This window comes from Mytilus californianus, unplaced genomic scaffold (assembly GCF_021869535.1).
Source record: "Mytilus californianus isolate M0D057914Y unplaced genomic scaffold, xbMytCali1.0.p SCAF_11, whole genome shotgun sequence".
Taxonomy (NCBI): Eukaryota; Metazoa; Mollusca; class Bivalvia; order Mytilida; family Mytilidae; genus Mytilus; species Mytilus californianus.
In genome coordinates this window covers 35,919,736-35,934,843 of record NW_026262593.1, presented here as the reverse complement: position 1 = coordinate 35,934,843, position 15,108 = coordinate 35,919,736, and the positions used below count along the sequence as shown (strand labels likewise).

The following is a 15,108-nucleotide window of genomic DNA, read 5'->3' as shown; positions in this document are numbered from 1 at the left end:
ATTAAGCCATTGATTGTCCCAACTCTAGTAAATCTGCTAAGAAAAAAAAGACCATCACCATTATATATTTTTCAAGCAATTCACATCACCAAGGGCCATAACTCCCATAAAATGTGTGGGATAATTATATATCAATTATATAAATCTTGCATATTTATTGGATCAAAATCAAGGAATTGTAAGGTGAGAACCCTTGCAAGGTTATCATCGCATATCTTTTTTGTCTAAGGACCACATACGGTATATGTCAATTAAATATTTCTCTCAGCATTGGTTATCAAACTCCATTAACTAAACATACTGTGTTTAACCAGAGTTCTCTGAAAGTGGTGGACTGAAGGTTTTGACCACCAAAATTTTGTTAAGGGTCGACACAATTTTGGTATATTTTAATAGAAATAATAGTAAGGACCAGCAGATTTTCTTCAAGGACCAACCAGGAAAAAAAACATCTTGAGAACTCTGTTTAACATTTGTTTAAGACTTGTTGATTATTAATGTTTATTTTCATGTCTAAGGTTTAGAGATGATTCATCCATAAAATAAGTAAAGTAAGACACATTCCAAAATATCAATATTCATAAATTACTTGTCACAGTTTAAGTGTTACGATAATTTAGATCTATGATGAAAAAAAAACAAAAAGATATCTGTACGTAGATGTGCCTTATGAATTACTCAATTATCAATAAAATTAGAATTCCATTTGTAAAAGTATCCATAAAATTTTATGAAAACCTGTGTAACAGACAAGAATCAATCAAGACTGTATGTTATAAAAGTTTATATAATCCTTTTTCCAAATAGCTGTTTAATGTCTATAGCCAGCTGTTGCATCATATATTATTCTTAGTCATTTAGTATTGAAATTAAATGTCTATTCATTATACTCCTTATCTAGTTACTGTCAACATGGTCAATGCTAGTATTTATATGATTAACTTTTTGTTAGAACAAATGAATAAATATTTACAAAATATAAGGTGAGAGGGGTTTCTATCTTAAGTTTATAATTTGCTTTTCAATTTTAAACTTGCACACAATTTAAATCCTTCTGCCATTTATGACCTTTATATTTATTAATTTTTTAAAATTATTGTGAGGTTTTTATTTATGGAAATAATGTGACTGGGTGAGTTTCGCAATAATAAGAACTCACAATCTGATACATATATCTTTATGCAGGTTTTCCTTTAAATCGCAATCATAAATCTCTTGTCTTCAAAAATGGCAATAATAAAGGCACTCTTCTTTTCTTTTCTTTGGTTACATCTTCTGACATCAGACTCGGACTTCTCTTGAACTGAATTTTAATGTGCGTATTGTTATGCATTTACTTTTCTACATTGGCTAGAGGTATAGGGGGAGGGTTGAGATCTCATAAACATGTTTAACCCCGCCGCATTTTTGCGCCTGTCCCAAGTCAGGAGCCTCTAGCCTTTGTTAGTCTTGTATTATTTTTAATTTTAGTTTCTTGTGTACAATTTGGAGTTTAGTATGGCGTTCATTATCACTGAACTAGTATATATATTTGTTTAGGGGCCAGCTGAAGGACGCCTCCGGGTGCGGGAATTTCTCGCTGCATTGAAGACCTGTTGGTGACCTTCTGCTGTTGTCTGTTCTATGGTCGGGTTGTTGTCTCTTTGACACATTCCCCATTTCCATTCTCAATTTTACTCAATAATTTCTGACTTAAACACAGCCAATTCATTTAGCTTTAAAAAAAAAACACCATCCATGGTAACAAATGGGTGAAATTCAGCAGCACCAATATAAGTATATGATTCAATTTCATACTAACAGACCAAGGGTAATAGATTGTTTTTCTTTCTTGTGTTCAGAGATTTCTGTTTTTACTTTCGTTATACATACAGTAAGGTTACAAAGGTTGACCAATTGCACACTGCATTTGATCAAATTAACAAAACTCAATGTGAGAAATGTGATGAATTCTGCAATACAAATGTATCAGATAAAATAAATATCAGGTTTTTTCAGTCAATCTGAAGAAGAAGTCCTTATCCTTAAATTACTAAGCTCTTTAATCATACTTACATGCCAGCAGCAAAGTTTATAACTTTTATTTCACAGACATAACAATTATGGAAAGCATCCTGGGAAAAAAAAATGGTAAGAAATAAGTAAAATATGCAATTAAGCACAAATTTAATTATGGCTTCTACAAATTTCTATTGGTTCTTTCATATTATGCCAAGCAACAGAAGAATTATTCCTGCATTTGACCACAGGGGGTGACTCTTATTATATAAAGGTGGACATGGACCTGCAACTGGAATGGGTCACATTTTATTACGTGTAATATATCAATGGGTGCTTTATATATTAATGGTCAGAAACTTTCATCTTTCTTTAATAAGGTGTCTGTGAATAATGTGTATGAATGGTCCCATTTTTATCTGCTCTGCTGAAATTATTATTAACAAAAGTTGAATTAAAGAACCTTAGTGAGCGCGCTCACATACCCCACGTCCTCACATTGTCATTGGAGAAATAAAATATGTGTAAGAAAAAAAAATTGAATCATAATTTCATGTCAATATGCACATCTACATAGTATGTCCTTATTATCTACAAAGTTTCATGAAATTATGTTGTGTGGTTTCAGAGGAGTTGCGATGAAAAACTGTTGCAGAAGACATTGAAGCAAATAAGTTCAAAGGGGCGTAACTCCTAGAAAAAATATTGAATCATAATTTCCTGTCAATATGCACATCTACATAGTATGTCCTTATTATCTACAAAGTATCATGAAATTATGTTGTGTGGTTTCAGAGGAGTTGCGATGAAAAACTGTTGCAGAAGACATTGAAGCAAATAAGTTCAAAGGGGCGTAACTCCTAGAAAAAATATTGAATCATAATTTCCTGTCGATCTGCACATCTACATAGTATGACCTTATTATCTACAAAGTTTCATGAAATTCTGTTGTGTGGTTTCAGAGGAGTTGTGATGACAAACTGTTGCAGTAGTACATTGAAGCAAATAAGTTTAAAGGGGTGTAATAGCCTAGTCAATTTAGCTCTAAAATCGCTCAACCTGCAACTAATTGCAACACAAGGTTTTTTTAGTGCAAATTATAATATAGACTTGTACTAACAACATACTAAAACTATACATTGATATGATTTGCGGAAAAGGTTATTTTGGGGTGAAATATGTGGTTTTTAGAGAAAAAATGCTGAAAACTGGATAAGAAGAAAAATTGTTATTTATGGTTACATTTTTAGACCTGAAGCTTGTTGAAGACAAGAAACCTTATCTTAATAGAGTATTATGTAGTCCTCTAGTTATTATTATTCATATTGAAGTAATTTTGAGGTGAAATGAGTGATTTTTAGTGAAAAAACGCTGAAAACTGGAAACGTAGAAAATCTCCGTTGTTAATGGTTAATATTTTTGAAATTTGATCTATATAGAAAAAAGAACATACTATTTTATGTTTTATTTGTGAAGTCCTTTAGTTATCAATATTAATATTTGGGTAATTTTGGTTGAATATATGTTTTAAGACCGAAAACCCGGAAAACTGGAAATGAAAATATCTCGGTTATTGATGGTTAAAACTTTCAAATTGGGATCTTAACAGAAAATAGAGAATACTATCTGATGTTTATCTGAAGAAGTCCTATAGTTATTAGTATTTAAAAAATTGTAATTCTTTTGTAAAATGTGATTTGTAGAGAAAAATTGTGAAAAATGGAAATAAAAAACTTGATTATTTATGGTTAAAACTTTTAACATTGGATCTTTAAAGACAGACTATATTATCTTATGTTTATCGCATATGTATTCCTCTTGTTATCAATATCAATAATAATCAATTTGTTGTGTGTAATATTTTGTTTTACACATCAACTACAAAACAAGAATATATCCATAGTACACGGATGCCCGACCCGCACTATCATTTTCTATGTTAAGTGGACTGTGAAATTAGGTCAAAACTCTAATTTGGCATTAAAATTAGAAAGCTCTTATCATAGGGAGCATATGTACTAAGTTTCAATATGATTGGACTTCAACTTCATCAAAAAATACCTTGACCAAAAACTTTAATCTGAAGCAGGACAGACGGACGAACGAACAGACACACAGACAGAAAAACATAATGCCCCTAAGTGAGGGGCATATAAAATGAAAATTTATAAATTTTTTTGTTATTTCTAGTTTGATTTATAAAAACGAAAAAATGGAGAATGGAAACAGGGAATGTGTCAAAGAGAAAACAAGGCCACTAATGGGTCTTTAACATAGCAAGTAAATCCGGCACACGGAGGTGGGCTTCAGCTGACCCCTTAATTATTTTGTACACTAGTTCAGCAAAATGGACACCACCCTAAACTCCAGTACATACAAATGAACCAAAATTATCACACACAAAAAACCACACACAAGACAAACAAAGGCTAGAGGTTCCTGACTAGGGATAGGTGCAATAATGTGGCAGGGGTAAAACATGTTGTGTGAGAACTCAACCTTCCCCTAATTTCTCTAGACAATATAGAATAAACAACTACACAGTAAAACTCAGTTTTAAATATGTGCATTTTGTGGAAGTTTGAAATTTTATCTTATGTTTCGGTTATGTATTTATAGTAATTATATGTGTAGGTATAATAAACAAATCAAAGCACTGTAAGCGCTGCAGGCAGTTAACCAAAAACCAAGGCAAACGTAATTATGAAAACTGTGGCATTGTTGCTTCAATTTTTTTTTCAGATTTGAAAGAACAAACATTAAACATTTGTATATTGTACATTTATGTTTATTTAATGAATTGATTATTAAGGCAAATTAATTAATATTTTATCAAGGTTTTCTAAAGCAACGCATATATCAATGTATATTTTTAATGGTGAGTCTGCAGTGGTACAAATTCGCAATGATTGCAGGTGTTCTAGTTGGTAGTTAACGTTGGTACCAGTTGACTTTTAGTGGTACAAGTTGACGTAATTGTATGAATGGACTTGCTTCCCTGGAAGGAACACTGTGTTTGGGTTCTACAGTACAAAAGTTATGAGACACAAATCAGACAAATGTTTACTACTACAGGGATCAAAGATGAGGTCTGACTGCCCTGACCATAGTAAATGTAAATGACCCCCACCTTCACCCCAAGTCCGTGATATCACTCCATACCAAGCTTGGAATAAAATGACAGGTGATTATAAAAGAGGGACGAAAGATACCAGAGGGACAGTCAAACTCATAGATCGAAAACAAACTGACAACGCCATGGCCAAAAATAAAAAGACAAACAGACAAATAATAGTACAGATGACACAACATAGAAAACTGAAGACTAAGCAACACGAACCCCACCAAAAACTGGGGGTGATCTCAGGTTCTCCTGTCAAATAAAACAATTGGTCAAACATTCTTGGGCTTTACACTGCTTGAAAGATTTATATGTTATCTTTAAAATGAGCCATAAATGAAAATTTTTATAGGCCCAGAAATAATTCAAAAAATAATTAAAGTAAATTCAATTTACCTAGACTCATTTTTTGCATCAATAAAATTTTATAATAAACAAGAAATAATTGTAACAGGATGCTGTTACGAAGTTTCCCAAACAAAGCTCCCATAATTCGTCATTCCCATGGTCGCCTGACATTGGGCAAAGTCCAGTACACATTGGTTTGGTCTAGTAAAGTGATATGCATATGTCACATAATGCGACGCCTTGGAGATTGACCCTGTATATCATTCAAATTATTTTGAAATGACAAACAGGAATAAATATGGTTTAGGAGTGGGGACCGTTTACAAACAGGAGGGGGTGGGGTGACCCCAGGGACTCCCCCTATATTTCATTTGATTTGTTATATTGTCCCATACATTAATATATATATGGTTTAGGGGTGGGGATCTCTACCGTTTCCAAGTTCTCAAACAGGAGGGGGTGTGGTGACCCCAGGGACTCCCCCTATATTTCATTTGATTTGTTATAATGTCCCATATATTAATATATATGGTTTAGGGGTGGGGATCTCGACCGTTTCCAAGTTCTCAAACAGGAGGGGGTGGGGTGACCCCAGGGACTCCCCCTATATTTCATTTAATTTGTTATATTGTCCCATACATGAATATATATGGTTTAGGGGTGGGGATATCGACCGTTTACAAGTTCTGAAACAGAAAGGGGTGGGGTGACGCCAGGGATTCCCCCAAATTTTCATTTGATTGGTTTTATTGTCCCATACAAGTATATATATGGTTTAGGGGTGGGGATCGCGACCGTTTATAAGATAAAAGAACATTTTCAAATTGAAGGGGGGTGGGATGACCCCCAGGGACTCACCCTATATTTTATTTGATTTGTTTCATTGTCCTGTTCTCATTACCGAAGACCACGCGTGTCTATCACTTACTGTTTTTGAGTATAAATAGTCATTTGAAAATAAAATCCCATAGGGTTCTACAGTAAACCCCTCCCTTCTTTGGGCCCCTCAAAATACCCCTAAATAGTTCTCAATGCACAAACGAAAGATTGGTGGCTCCGCTAGACATGTTAGTCTTACATTTTATGAAACCCTAAGTTAATCTGACAAGGGGTCCGAGTTGTTTTCTTAGACAGTCCGAGTGGACTCGGTCCGACTTGTCTCTGGGACGAGTTATTCCGCATTTCTTAAAACATCGACCTGATTGGTCGGCATTGATTACGTCGATTTACGGTTTTTCATTCATAAAATAACATCAAGTTCAGTGATAAACGGAATAATTTAATAAAAGAAAGGAATTTAAATGTGCATACATTTAATTGAAATCAATTAAATAATCACAATCTTCTTAAACTAAAAGAATATCATGATTAAGAGTACTTTCGCTTAATCGGACTTTTTATCATCAGAATCAAACGAACTTACGTTTCGTGTAAGTTAAAATTACCGCCAACTTAGACTACATGTGTACTATATATAACTTTATTCCCTCTATCATAGAGATTTGGTGTACATGAACAATATTCCTGCGCATTTTGCCATTTGGGAAATATAAACGACTTGTAATTACAGATTTTCGGCGATGAAATATTTCATACAATTGTTCTTTGCCATCTTAGCCAAAAGCACAGGGGATAATAAACTACGTACGGATTTCTATTGAGCACTATTTCCTATGTGCAACTTCAAATATTATGCGTCGTTCGACGATCATTTAAGGTTATTCTGGTCATATTTTTTGTATTCCAGAATTAAAAGAATGAAAAAAATGTCCAATTAGTTATAAATAACATAATAGCCTGCTAGATTACAACAATGGCACTTTTTTCAGCATTCGTTAGGAAGAACACAAATCTAGGGTGCTAGCATAAGGCAGCTTAACTGCCTAAAAATGATTGTGTTCAAAAATACCTGTAAATCAGTTTGGTTACTGACTTTGATTTTGTCATGTTAATTGCTGCAAAAGTCATTTTTCTATTGTCCTTGCATCGTCATTGACTGTATTTTTTTGTGTATTTTTTCATTAGCTACTTTTACAATATTTGAATTGCATAAAGTCACAGTTAAACACATGTGATTGAAGATTTCTCTTAATGTGTTGCTATTTTATTTAGCAAGCTCTATCAATATCCACATTTAATTTCAGATATATAAGCTTTTTAAATTGAGGAACATATACTAGTTCACTGAATTAGCATTAAAAGAGGGGCAAAAGATACCAGAGGGACAGTCAAACTCATAGATCGAAAATTAAATGTAGATCTGATATTGTTTAAGGCAATTTCAAGAGCAGCTTTGTCAATACGATTATAAGTTTACCTCAAGAGCTTGAATTTAAATAGTAATTGTACTAAAGTGGTCCAATTTTGGATGTTGAAAATGAGATAAGCACTGTTGAATGAATTAATGTGATCACTTCCTGGAGGAAGTGTTAATAACAAAGGCGCCTTATGTGTGTACCCTATAAACCTGCATGTATGTGGTGGTCTGAAACATCAACCAAATGGTAATGACAAAGAACTAACATGGGTTGTCTGCTATATGAAAATACTATGGTTAAAGATATATATATATATATATACTTACTAGTATATAAAGAAAAGCATTACCAAGTTCTTTATTTAATATATTTAATATATCTCATTGAATTGATTTAATAAAAGGTAATCAGCTTTAGCCTAAGAACTGTAAAAAAAATGATCATGCATCATCTGTGTATGAATTAAAATTTGTAGTGTCTGTGGGCGACTTTGATGGCCAGAGATAGCGTTTAGATAGTCATGTCTAATCTGAAAGTATGTCTGTTGGTTTTTGTAAGTCGTTTGGGTTGCTTTCTGGTTGATTTTAAAAACCTCAAATCTCTTTTTATTCATAAATATACTCTATTGCAGATATATCAATGTTAAAGACGCTGTTTTCTGCTTCCGGAATGCTTACCTGTATTCAACTCATTTGTACGAAACTATAAAAATATATAAAAAAAATACACCTCATGTCAAAATATAAAACAAGTCAATCGAGAAACTCAAAGGCCTGATTAATGTTAAAACAATAAATGGAAAAACAAATATGACAGACAGCAAACAATAACAACCAAGTAATAAAGGGCCACTGACTTGTGATAATCATATTCATAGTGTGCAGGGTTAACCCTATTTGCGAGCACTCAACCCTCCAATAATCAGGAACAGTTTTATTTAGGGGCCGGCTGAGGACCACCTCCTGGTGCGGGATTTTCTCGTTGCGTTGAAGACCCATTGGTGGCATTCGGCTGTTATCATCTCTTGATCTGGTCGGGTTGTTGTCTCGTTGACATACAGTATTCCCCATTTCCATTCTCAATTTTATTTAAATAGCAAACAACGTAAGAACAAATTGTAAAACCCAGTTGGAAAGGGCTCAACTCAAAAAGATCAGCACGGAGTATATAACCAATTAACAATAAAATGCTCCGCTGGGGCGCAGCTTGATACGACCGCAGAGGTCGAACCCTGAACAGTTGGGGCAAGTATGGACACAACATTCAAGCTTGATACAGCACTGAATTTGGATTGTAATTAAATATTTGACACAGCATAGGTTTCTGACACAGAATGAAAGTGGTCTAAGAACTTAAAAATTTTCAGTTTACCTATTCATACATGTGATGGACTGTGAAACTCAGATCAGGAGATTGGGAAATTTTGGTCAGGAGATTAGGACTCAGATCAGGAGGTTTTTAATCGACATTAATTTTGTTGTAAATGTAACCGTGTGCTGTAAAAATGGTCTTTTAAAGTGTGTTTTCTTCAACTTTCCAACCAATTTATTATGTTTATAGTACCCTTGTACTTATAAAGTTTCTCCATCTTTATATTCTATATGTTCAATCTAACATTGTTTTTTTCCAGTATGTTCTTTAAATTTTTTACTTCATATTCTATAAAACAATCATTGCAACCAGAACATTTGTTTAGCTGTCTGCAAACAGTTTTTATTTTTTTTTTTTCTCTTGCAAATAGTTTTTATTTGCAAACTCAGAAATTCATTCAGTCTGTAAAGTTAGGGTCATAGTTATTATATAAATTTCAATTTAAGCCTTAAAAGGAAGTATAGAATCCTCAAATAATTTTCAAATTATTATTTTTTTATTTGTCCAAAGACATTTAAAATCATTTAATAACCATCCTTTTATGATTATTTGTTCAATTTATATATTATTTATATTCTTTTAAAAATTTTCATTATTAAAAGGAAAGTAACTTAAAACAGGATAAATCAAGGGAAGTAACCCAATAAATACACAGTTTTTGTTACACAACGGCAGTTAGCCTGAGGTAAAAATCGTTGCTTACCAGTATGTTTGACACCCAAGCTGACAAGTGAAGCCATATAATTATGCATGTTAATTGATTTACAGGTAAAATATAACTTCAGGTAATGTCAGTTACACCAGATGCCTGAGATGTTATGTTGGGCAGAAATTTTTCATTCATGAAAAATTTCATACACGGGATTTTTTCAACGGGAGGGGGGGAGGAGACCCCTGAAAACGGGATTATTGTACTCCCGTCGGGAGGTTCACATGTATGCCTATTCAAACCATATCATTATTATTTGCTTTTATATATAAATCAGAAATAACCAATTTAAAATGGAAAATGTTAAAGAAAAAAAAAGGAAAAAAAAAATCCCCCCCCCCCCCCAATTTTTTGAACCCCCTTATGATTCATCGCCCCCAAACTCAATCCCAGCTTTCCCTTTGTGGTATGGTACCTTGCAGTACAATTTCAGAGAGATTCATACACTTGAACACAAGTTATTGTCTGGAAACTAGAAAAATGCTTGTTTTTTGGCCCCTTTTTGGCCCCAAATTCCTAAACGTTTAGGGCAATTACCCCCAAACTCAATTCCAGCTTTCCCTTTGTGATATGGAACCTTGCAGTACAATTTCATAAAGATCCATACACTTACACACAAGTTATTGTCCTGAAACTAGAAAAATGCATGTTTTTTTTGCCCTTTTATGGCCCCTAATTACTAAAATTTTGAGGGAAAACCCCCAAAATCAATCCCAGCCTTCCCTTTGTGATATGGAACATTGTAGTACAATTTCATAAAGATCCATACACTTACAAACAAGTTATTGTCATGAAACTAGAAAAATGCTTGTTTTTTGCCCCTTTTTGGCCCCTAATTCCTAATATTTGGAGGAAATTACCCCCAAAATCAATCCCAGTATTCCCTTTGTGATATGAAACCTTGTAGTACAATTTCATAAAGATCCATACACTTACAAACAAGTTATTGTCATGAAACTAGAAAAATGCTTGTTTTTTGCCCCTTTTTGGCCCCTAATTCCTAAAATTTGGAGACAATTACCCCCAAAATCAATCCCAGCATTCCCTTTGTGATATGGAACCTTGTGGTACAATGTCAGAGAGATCCATACACTTACACACAAGTTATGTCTGGAAGTTACAAAAATGCTTATTTTTGGCCCCTTTTGGCCCCTAATTCCTTAACTGTTAGTACCATAACCCCCAAAATCAATCCCCACCTTCCTTTTGTGGTATTGAACCTTATGGTAAAATTTCAATGAGATCCATTCACTTAAACTAAAGTTAGAGTGCGAAAACTAATGTGTATTCGGACGACGACGACGACGACGACGACGACGACGACGACGACGACGACGACGACGCCAACGTCATACCAATATACGACCACAAAAATTTTTTTGCGGTCGTATAAAAAGACACTGAGTTCTCATAGCTAGTTCAAAGCTTAGTAATTAAAGTTGATGAATAAATACTGTTGGCACCGACTAAAATATAAGTACACATCTGATTAGTAACCAAAGTAAAAAGTGGATTCAGTGTTACAGTCAAAGCTTTATTTATATGGTGTGTGAGTACTGAGATCGTCGCAAATTATATGAGTAGCTATTTGCTTTGAGGAGCCTGAAATTTTCATTTGTGAAAAAATATTTAACATAAAATCATTTAACACTCATCGTTCTTATTTTTTTATGCAACATTGTTGGATTCTAAATCTTAACATGTTTGTTCCAGAAGGTAAATGAAAAAAATATATTGTTTTCTTTCTAAAGTTGTGGAGAAAAAAATACCTAAAGACTTTGAATCTTTCAAAAACATTTTTTTTTATAAAGAACAAAACATGTGTTTCTGGAACCACTCCCCCAACAAAAAATAACCTGTCTGTGCCTTTAACACAGGGACAGAATTCTTTCAAATACCAAGAAATAATTGATTAAGTTGGTTACTCTAATTCAGTACAGTTTTCCATTTATAGGTTACTTACCAACACTCTTTTGGAGAATTAGATTCTTGGATTGTAAAATAACAGAACACAATCTCGGTCTATATCTTTATTCAAATATACAAATTTTGAGACAGGAAAGTGATTCGTTTGTAAAATTATTCTTTTAAATTGAAATAATTATGTATTGTATTGTATTATTTGAACTGTTTTAAAAAATACAGAACATTTTTTGTATAATTTTATTTTTTTCAACTTTGGCAAATAAGGGGAAGCAACTCATATAACCTGACTTTTACTACAAAACATTTTTATAAATTACACCACTTTCCGCAAAATATATTTTTGTATAGTTTTAGTATGTTGTTCATAGATAGTAACAGACTTGTTTTTCAGAGAAAAACTTTGTGTTGCAATTAGTTGCAGGTTTGTCACTAAATTGACTAGACTATAACTCCTAGAAAAAAAATTGAACCGTAATTTCCTGTCGATATGCACATCTACATAGTATGTCCTTATTATCTAAAAAGGTTTCATGAAATTCTGTTGTGTGGTATCAGAGGAGTTGCGATGACAAACTGTTGCAGTAGTACATTAAAGTAAATAAGTTCAAAGGGGCGTAACTCCTAGAAAAAAAATTGAATCGCAATTTCCTGTCGATATGCACAGCTACATAGTATGTCCTTATTATCTAAAAAGGTTTCGTGAAATTCTGTTGTGTGGTTTGAGAGGAATTGCGATGACAAGAAACAGGACTGACGGACTGACTGACTGACGGACGGACAGACGGGTCAAAAACATTATTCCCTCCGCAACTTGTTGAGTGGGGTATAATAATCATCAGTTAAATAAGTTAGGTGTCAACATAGACAAAGACCAGTTTACAAACCTAATGGTTTTAGACTACCTGGTAGTAATATCCAAAAAAGTGACAATGTTTTCAAACTGAAGACCAATGGTAAAGGAAAATATTCATTTTATGGCTTTTTTGGTGGCTTTTAGAATAAAACTATAATAGTACTTATGACACAATTTGACTGTGATGCTATTAATGTGACGTCTTCATTTAAGGTTGCTTTTCAGAGTTTTTGCCAAAAAAAAAAAGCCAAATTCATCAGAAACATTTGACCAAACTAACATGGACCATAATAATTACCAGTGAATATGTAAATAAATTATATAAAAAATAACTTCCTGTTTGAATATCTTTTAGGGCAAGGGTTGTGTTCTATGTTATTTCTAAGCATTTGCAAGTAAAGTAGTGTATATTTTGACATTTAACAGAATTTCCTGTCATTTTACAGCTGCATCATCCCTGAAAAATGTAAACTTTGAACCAAAACTGCATATTTTAATGTTACTAAAGAGAATTCAAAAGAAATGTATAACTCTAAACAATGAACAGAGTTCTTACAAATGTAACAGTACCTGTACAAGTATATGATCAGCTGATTGCAAAGAACATTTCTTTTTTCTTAGGTAACATTTAAGTTGTGGTTTCCATGACATCAATAATAGGATAAATCCACCAGTAATGAGGACCAAAATGGGGAAAACAATAACTCTCCATTGGCTGTAGCAGTAACCATAGCAAAGCTAAAAGAACAATTGTTAAAATCACAACGAAGTTCTGTAACTATAAATTAATAAAGTGTAATGATTCTATAAGTAATGTACAGGCCTTGGTGGCTGACTGGTCTAAGTAGTCTGACTACTGTATCACAAGCTATTATATCAACACTGAGGTTGTGAATCCCACATGTGGCAGGTGCATTTTACTTCAATCTTAATTGACTAGGATAGTCAGTTTTCCTGGTTCTCTCTGGCTTCCTGCTTCACCCAGCGCAGCCTGATACGACCGCAGAGGTCAAACCATGAACAGTTGGGGCAAGTTTGGACACAATATACAAGCTTGATACTATCTGAATTTGGATTGTGATCAAATTTTTGACTTTTGACATAATATAGGTTTCTGACACAAAATAAATGTGGTAAAAGATCTTAAAAATTTGAAATGGGACATTTAATTTACCTAGTATGGTCTGATATCCAAAATCTAACAGCATGGTTAGATTCAGCATATAAAAAAACACCAAAAATTTAATATTAGTTGAAATCAAACAAAGTTTAATTTTGGACCCTTCAAACCTTAATATGGACTAATTTGAAAACAGGGCCCAAAATAAAAAATCTAAATGCACAATAAGATTCAGCATATCATAGAGCCGCAATAATTCAGTTTTTGATTAAAATCGAACAAAGTTTAATTTTGGACCCTTTGGACCTCAATGTAGACCAATTTAAAAATGGGGGCCAATGTCCAAAATAGTAATACAAGGTTAGAACCCCCAAAAATTAAAGACTTTAAATTAATCCCATTGAAATTGGTTAAAAGATGTGTATTTATTTTCAATTGAAGATTTCTTGCTATTGCACAATACTGTGATATTGCGCAATACTGTGCATGTTATATGTAATAATTTCTCTAATTCTTCGTCAATTTATCCCTTTCTGCACCCATTGTATAAACAAAATTTAATCAACGTGTGGTTCGTTTGATCTCAGTTCTTCATTGGTTAAAATCCGATTATGACGTCTAATTTTCTTGCTTTCCTCTGAATTTCCTATTGTGACGGCATGAAAAAAGGCGACCATACCTGATGACGTCACATAGAAAGAACAAATCTTTTTGCAGATCATTCGAAAAGAAGGAATAAATTTGCCTGCGTATTGTTTGAAAATCATTAGAGAAACAGATTCCACCACCAAATCTCGTGTAATACGATATTTATCCACTCTTGACAGTTAAATTTTAAATATTCAAAACGCTCGGCGAGCCTCGCGTTTTAAATTTGAAAATTTAACTGTCTCGAGTGGATAAATATCGTATCACACTCGATGCAGTGGTAGAATCTATATTTACACACCGTTTGTTGTGTATCTTCTGCCATAACAGTATTTGTTGCTTTTATATATAAATCAGAAATAATCAATATAAATATTGAAAATTTTGAGGAAAAAAACACAAAAAATTATGAAAAAAAAAATTTGTCCCACCCTTAAAAAATTTTTTTTGAAAAAATTTGAAATTTTGAAAAATCTTGAAGAATAAATTTTAAAAAAAATCCCCCCCCCCCCAAAAATTTTTCAAAAATTTTGAAGAAAAAAGATATCAACTCCCAAAAAAAAATTTGAAAAGAAATCCCCCCCCTACCCAAACTTTTTTACCCCCCTCCCAAATTTTTTTTTAAATTTTGAACATTATTTTCTTTTCAGGAAAAATGAACAATTCCAGAGTGTTCCATAAACTTTAACACAAGTTATTGTCTGGAAACTAGAAAAATGCTTGTTTTTGGCTCTTTTTTCCCCTAATTTCTACATG

The 15,108-nt window shown here is 33.1% G+C and overlaps 1 long non-coding RNA gene across 1 annotated transcript; it reads right to left on the bottom strand.

Annotated features, from left to right (window-relative positions):
* Positions 1-9,381: 9,381 nt before the first annotated feature.
* LOC127719996 (uncharacterized) lies at positions 9,382-11,200 on the bottom strand. Its single transcript, XR_007990574.1, has 2 exons — positions 10,867-11,200; positions 9,382-10,705 (listed from the first exon to the last, which is right to left on the bottom strand). It is a non-coding gene; the product is annotated as an uncharacterized LOC127719996 (long non-coding RNA).
* Between the last annotated feature and the right edge of the window lie 3,908 nt (positions 11,201-15,108).